Raw genomic sequence first — 7,338 nt, forward strand, 5'->3', positions numbered from 1 at the left:
CAGGCAAGAATACTGAAAATCATGCTGAAATTCTTTTATACCCTCCTCAAGCAATGCCTGTTAACTAGTAATCTTTTATTGGTGCATCTGTTACTTTATTTCCTTAGGTTGAAATGGACCACTTGCCAATAATTAACAGCACAGGGATTATTTGTATTTAATGTCCAAGGACACAGGCCTCCTTTGGGTGGAAAAAGAAAAAAGCAACTTGAAAATTCATCCCATGTTGAAAATATAACAAATATTCTTTTCAAACTATATAATAATCAAAGAGATAATTTTTCCCTAAATTGTACAATAATTAATTCCTTTCAAATTAAAAAATGAATGAAACTATAAAGCAAAGAAACCAAACTTTGCATGAAATTCAACTAAATCTATCAATTCATTAAAAAATATTAATTGAAGGCCTATCACATGCCATGCTCTGGACACAATGACCAACTCAGGCTTTCTCTGAAGAACCATTGATTAATTATTATGTTGCTGTTTAGCTCAAAATTCCATTTCACCTGATTCATATGCCAACAAGGTCAATTTTTAAAGTATTTGGCATACTGTGTATGGCTTGACATAGAAAGCTTAGAGAGCAAACCCTCACAAACCAAGTCCTATCTTCATTTTATTTGTTACAAAATAATTTTGTATGTGTGTCAAACTTTGAAGTGGGTTCATTTAGCAACTCAAGATAATTATGTTAGTACTCAATAAAGTGCACTTACAAATGCCACCTGATTCTAAGAGTTCATCTCATATCTTCCTTGTCTATGAGGGCTGCACATGAAAATCACTAGAGTAACTACTAAAATTATCAGTGCCCTAGACTGTATCCCAGACAAATTAAATCAGAATTTTTTGGAGTTGGGACCCACACAATAGTTTTTTCTAAAGCTTCACAGATGATTCACTATTCTACAGTTAATATTTAAAAATCAAATCAGCTCTGGTAGGAAATAAGTAGGATACATTCATAAGGTGGAATAATATGCAGCCTAAAATAATTTTGTGAAATAATATTTGATGATATGGAAATATGCTCAAGGCTGGATAATCCAGTCTCATCACTCATCAAAAGATTTGAGGGGACGTATGTAAAAAGCCTGGCAAATAATAGGACTTTATAAAATTTTGATTATTTCAATATTATAGATATGGATATAAATAGACACATAGTTATAAATAATATGTGTACATTAAGCTAGAGGTGTGCTGTGACAGTTACCAGTCTCATTCACCAGGACCCTGATAAGACTAAACTAGGAGTAACAGCTTCACTGTCAGTCTGGGTTTTTGTTTTGTTTTGCTTTGTTTTGTTTTGTTTTGTTTTGTTTTGTTTTGGATCTTTCCTCTGATACTGTGCTGGTTTTGTGTCTTCCTTTAACCTCCCTCCATGTTCTCCCTCACCAAGCCGACTTCTGCCATTTTTCACCATATGATCAGAATGGCAGTGCAGTTTCATGGTTAAACATGTGGGCTCAGGACCAGGTCTGAATTTTTGCCCCATCACTTATTGCTGCATGACTTTGGATGAGTTATTTAAATTTCTCTGGGCTTTTTTTATCATCCATAAAATGAGGATGGTAATGGACCTCTTTCATGAATGACTGGGGATGAAATAAATTAATGAGCATAGGAGGCTCAGAAGAGGGCCTCGCGCAGAGTAGCACGTCGTAGATAGGAGTTTTATTTATTCACTTAAGAAGAACATGAAGTCTGTATACCCAGCACTGAAATTGGATTAGAATAATCAGTAACAAGAAACAGGCACCATCCCACTCTTGCTACATTGAGCATCTCATGGGAGAAACAGACAGTTATGTCAGCAATCCCAGAACAGTGTGATGGATGCAATGATAAGAAGAGTGAAAAAAGAAACACCTGACATCTTTAGAGGGTGTCAGGTAAGTCTTCCTGGAATAAGTAACATTGTACTGGACATCTGAAGAAAAACTAGAGGTGAGCCAAATAAAGAGGGAGGGAAACATGTCCAGGCAAATGTAGAAAATCGTGGAAACATCCCCTGGTGAGGGCAAGCATGGTGTATATAAAGAACTGGAAGACATGTACTTTCAATAAAGTACAAAGTTTAAAGATGAGAAAATTTATTCCATGAAGGACATTTTTCTGCAAAGCTCGCAGGGGTCACATCCCAAAGACCTTTTAAATCAAATTTACACCTCATCCTAAGATAATACAAAAGAAAGCCAATAAAAAATCACATGTGTGCTTTGAGGCCATCTCTCTTGGTATAGAGGGGTACAAGATTGTGATAAGGATATAAGTTAGGAAGTTTTTGCATTAATGATCCAGTAAATGGCCTGGAAGAGACAAGTGCTAATGGGAAATGAGAGCTATGGATGAAGTTAAGTGGTATGAATGAGATAAAACAGAAGAACTTAATGAATACGTGCTGTTTTGGATATATGTATTGAGCTCAAGACAGAGTGGCCAGTTTACTCAAACAGAACTGATTTGTGTCTGTTGACTTAGAGTAATTATTAAGCAAAACACCCTGGTTTGTGTGTTGAAGTATCTTTAAGACCTTGAAGTCGAGAAGTTGACCGGCTGTTGAGTAGCAATTCGTACCCTCTCACACAAGACTGAGGCTGGAAATAGAGATTCAGGGATCGTCATCTTGTAGAAGGTTATTGCAGCCATGTGATTAAGAAGAAAGAGAGATTGTAGAGAACATAGGCACCTGAAGGAACACCAAATTTTAAGAGACAGCAATAAAGAAGAGCTTCGAACCAGAGTTTTTTCTACAAACTGCAAACATACTTTGATCTATATGTCATTGCTCAAAGTTTGATCTAAGTACATAGTGCACATCAAATGCTTTTCCATTTCCTGAATTCTGATTCTGTTTACTTTTTCATCAATATGTGAAACTGCAGAGAAGCAGCAAAGCACAGTAAACTGGACTTTGGTATCAGGCAGATTCTAATCCTGGCTTTGTCAATTATTAGCCATATAACATTAGGCAAATAATTTAATCTCTCTGATTGTTAGTTTTCTCATATATATAATGAAAACGATATTTCGCTTGAAGTTTGTTTTTTTTTTATGTAGAGATGGAGTAATGCCTTTAAAGTATCTGCTACCTAGGAGACAATTTAAAAAGATAACACTTGCTTTCATGGTTAGCATTGTATTCATGATAAATATTATATGTACTCTTCTTCGCAGCAGGTAAGCTATGCATGTGATTGCTAGAAAAGGACTTTTCTTCAAACAATACTGGATTACGTATTCTTCCTGGGATCCATTTTGTTATTTGTTTGTTGGCTTGAAGAGTTGGTTGTTTTACCATGGTACTTCTCATTTGGCCTGATAGCAGTCATTTGTAAGCTTATGCAATTCTTCCAAGATCGGTGACTTGTTGGATTAAAGGATTCATCTTTGTGAGTCCCGTGGTACCTAGCACAATGTCTGGCACAAAGCAGAATCTTTATAGTAGAAAATGAATAGCCCTGAATCAGATTGTTGCGGTCAGGACCACTCATTGTCCCCCTAATTCATATTATACAAATACCCTACTTACCACAGAGCATTACTGAAATCTTCTTTCCCCTCTGCATTTATAATTTTCTCTGACATTCAGGGTCTAGAGGCCCTGGGACAGATCTGAGAAGAGGACAGTGTCTGGTGGTGGGGCGGGCCGGGGGGCAGCTGATGAGTCTTGTAGAGCTTAAAGTTGTAGAGCTTAAAACAAACTCCATCAATTAGATACAATTCACATTCTAGCAGGATGAAAGTACCCAGAGTCCTCCAGCCCAATAGGGTCTTCTTGTCCCTTTAGATTTAGTCCCTTTTCCTCCATGCTGATCCCACGTATGGAGAGCAACCAGAATTATCACCACCATCCTCCCCAGATTTCTAAGAATTCAGGAGTCATGGAGGACTGCTTGCCTTTATCCTTGATAACTCTGGCTCTTACTTCCTGGTACTGCTAAAGTCTATCTTTACCTATGTTTATATTCTCTCCTATACATACTCCTTCTTTGTCCTCAACCCTACATTGGTTACCTCTCAATCACTTTTTCAAAGAGCCCCAACACTAGTTTGTAGCAAGGAACTTGAAATCAAACATGAAAGAGCCTCTCATCTTGTATCAACACCACCTGACTTTTCTTCTCTTGTTGAGCCCTGACCAACCTCCTTTCTTGGTCTCTCCCCCTCCTTCTTTCTTACCTTTTCTCATCTAGCCTTGGCTTCTACATTCCCTTTCTACATTAATGATGTCCTCTGGATTTATGCAACACCAGCATGGGCCGATGTGAATTACATTAATTTGGCAATTAAGATTTTGAATAATGAGTAGAAAAGCAACAATTACATACTTGTTTATTGTCTAATATGTGCACATGATGATTCTTCCTAATGTCCAGGCACCATATCTTTCCATTCAGGTGCAGATACTATCTCTTGTTGGTACTACCTTCTTTATTGTCAAGTGCATCTTATTCCTGGCTAATTTTGAATATGCTATCTCAAGAAAAAGGTAGCAGTGCTGTGATTCCTTGAAGATTGTTTGTATTAAAACAAATAAATATTCTTGCCTTGATCATTCTCTTTTATTATATATTTAATATTTGTCTTATTATTCATAATGATGCATCCTCCATATCACTGTGAATTCTAGCTCCCAATGACTCCCTTAATTATCACTGTGTTTCATTGATGATAACCACAAATGCAAGGTCACCTTAAATTTACTATTATGCCTTTCTTAGCACAAATATGTCTTCCAACAAATTTTTCTTCCTGAACTCTTAGGCCATAATGACTTCATTTTTAGAATATGATCTCTGTCCATGTTAACTGCACCCCAGACTTCCACAGGTAAGGGACCTGTGGTGAAGCAAGAAGAGTGACCCATTCCTATGAGGCATGTTTGGAAGAGCTCAAGGCCAACTCAGGGGAGCATAAAACAACCACACTGACAGAGGCAAGAGAGGACTTCAACTGGAAGGGCCCAGAGGCATTACAGAGCAATGACCTTCAACGCCCTCAAAAGTGATAGACATGCCCACCCATGAAAACTGCGTGACACATGATGTGAAGTTTGTGAAGGACTTGCGGTGTCCTCCCTGGTTGCCAATAAGCAGTGTGCACCAGGGAGGACACTGAGTAAAGATACCCGACACCTTTGTGTACTGTGGACAGAGACTATACTCCTGGTACAGAGAGACTGGAAAGAGCTGCCCACACACTGAGATCATCCCAAACAGCCCAGACCCCAAGCTCACCTTGTGTCCAATGTGAGTGATTCACCCAGAACTCACCAGTCTAAATCTCACTGAAGAAGAGGAAAAATTGGGCTGCCCCAAGTAACTTTGAAAAATGAGTTTTTGACTGGAAACTATAATGCTAAAGATAAAAGGAAGTGTACATAAATACTGTACTCTAGTTACAAATTTGTTTCTCATGGAGGTATGAGTCAACAATTCTGAAATTCCTTCACACGTATCTTGGGACTGAACAATAAGTAAATGGATGGTAGATAGTGGGAACCAAGTTTTTCACTGTCAGAGAGAAATTACAAATAAGCAAGAAGGGAAGGCACATAAACTCTGTGGTTCTGGAACAGAGTTAGAGACATCAGTATGAATTTATATTTAGCCAGATTGATAGACAGATAGATGTATACATAAAAAAAATATAGGCATGTGTACATGTATGGGTTAGTGTACACACCTACATTTTTTAGCTGTCCCCTGAAACAGTCTAGAAGCAGTGATACCCCATTAGCAAAGAGTACACCCAGTGCTCAAAACTTTGCTCCTAATATCACTCTGTAGTAAACAGAACCAAAGCTCCCTGAATAAATGGCAGTGCCTGAAAGAAGTGCCAGAAAGTTAAGATGTGTTCAAAACACAAAGTTCAGGGGCACGTCAAAGGGACACAAGGAGCCTATTTGAGAACCCCAAAAGCCAAAGCTTGGATCATTTAAGTCACAAAAATCAATAATGTAGAATTGTATTATAACCTGAAGTATAAAGTAAATACACACGAGTTCATGGTAGTATAAATAAGTGAGTAAATAAATATAAGAAGCGACAAACCTTTTTTACAAAATAATTTTGAATATATATGTTGATACTCATCCTTCCAAGACCTTTATCTTCTCCCTCACTCTCTTCGACTGTGACTAAATTTAGTGACTTGCTTCCAAAAATAGATATGAAAAGGGAAAAGTAGTAACTGTACAGTGAAGAAACCTGGCAATCTCTACTTTAACCAAGTGCTCAATCTTAAAGTCCCTGGTGATAAATCATGTGGATATTATGTACCTCCTGGTGAGAAATGAGAACGGTTCATACACACACACACACACACACACATGCACACACACACGAGAGAGAGAGAGAGAGAGAGAGAGAGAGAGTCACATTGGTGTGTCTGCATGTTTCTAGTTGCCCAATCTCCCACATTGTGCAGCAGAAGACATACAGTGAAATCCAGATAGACAGAACAATGCACTTTCCAAGCTGCTGTCTCAGAACCAGGGAAGGCACTGGTGTCCTGGACCACGCTTAGGCTCCAGTGTTCAGGACATTTTGGGAATTTACCTGATCATGAATAATTGGGCGAAGCTGGGCTCCAGGAGTCCCACATTTTGGAATGTTTTTTCCAAGATTGTTAAGTCCCCATTTGGTGATTGGACTGCAAAACACCCAGGCAAAGGTGCTCAGATCTAGTGGGTCCAGTTATGTGGAAACATGTTACTCAAAATCTTCTATGTCAGCCTCTGAGGCCCTGAACAAGCCTTCCATCTCAATTCCTCCACTCCCAGGCTTTCTTTCCCCTTTGTGAAGATGGCAACAAATGGGGAAAGTATTTGACACAATCAGCATGAGGCCAAAGTGGGGTTGGGTGTGGATGGGGGAGGGCGTGGATTGTAACAGTCATATACAAAAGGAATTTTTCATTTTAACTTGGTACCAAAATCATTTGCAAGAATCATACTTAAAATAAAACTATAAAGCATTATTATTAAGGACAAAATAAATAAGCTGTGGAATAGCATATACAGTATGAAATCAATTATATAAAAATAAAAACTATACAAAGTAACAAGGCTATAAAGGACTTTTAAGTACATAAATTTGTAGACAATGGTCTGATATTCTTGACTATTTCTGGGACCCTGGAAAAGAGGCCCAATATTGAATATGACATCTTGATTTTAAATATATATATATATTAGAGGCCCAGTGCACGAAAATTTCTGCACTTGAGGGGAAGGGGTGGGGGTCCCTCAGCCCAGGAAATAATAACCTGTTGGCTTAGGCCTGCTCCTGGTGGCAGAGGGCAGGGCCAATCCCTAGGTGCAAC

Source organism: Myotis davidii, unplaced genomic scaffold, assembly GCF_000327345.1.
Source record: "Myotis davidii unplaced genomic scaffold, ASM32734v1 scaffold905, whole genome shotgun sequence".
In the NCBI taxonomy this organism is placed as follows: Eukaryota; Metazoa; Chordata; class Mammalia; order Chiroptera; family Vespertilionidae; genus Myotis; species Myotis davidii.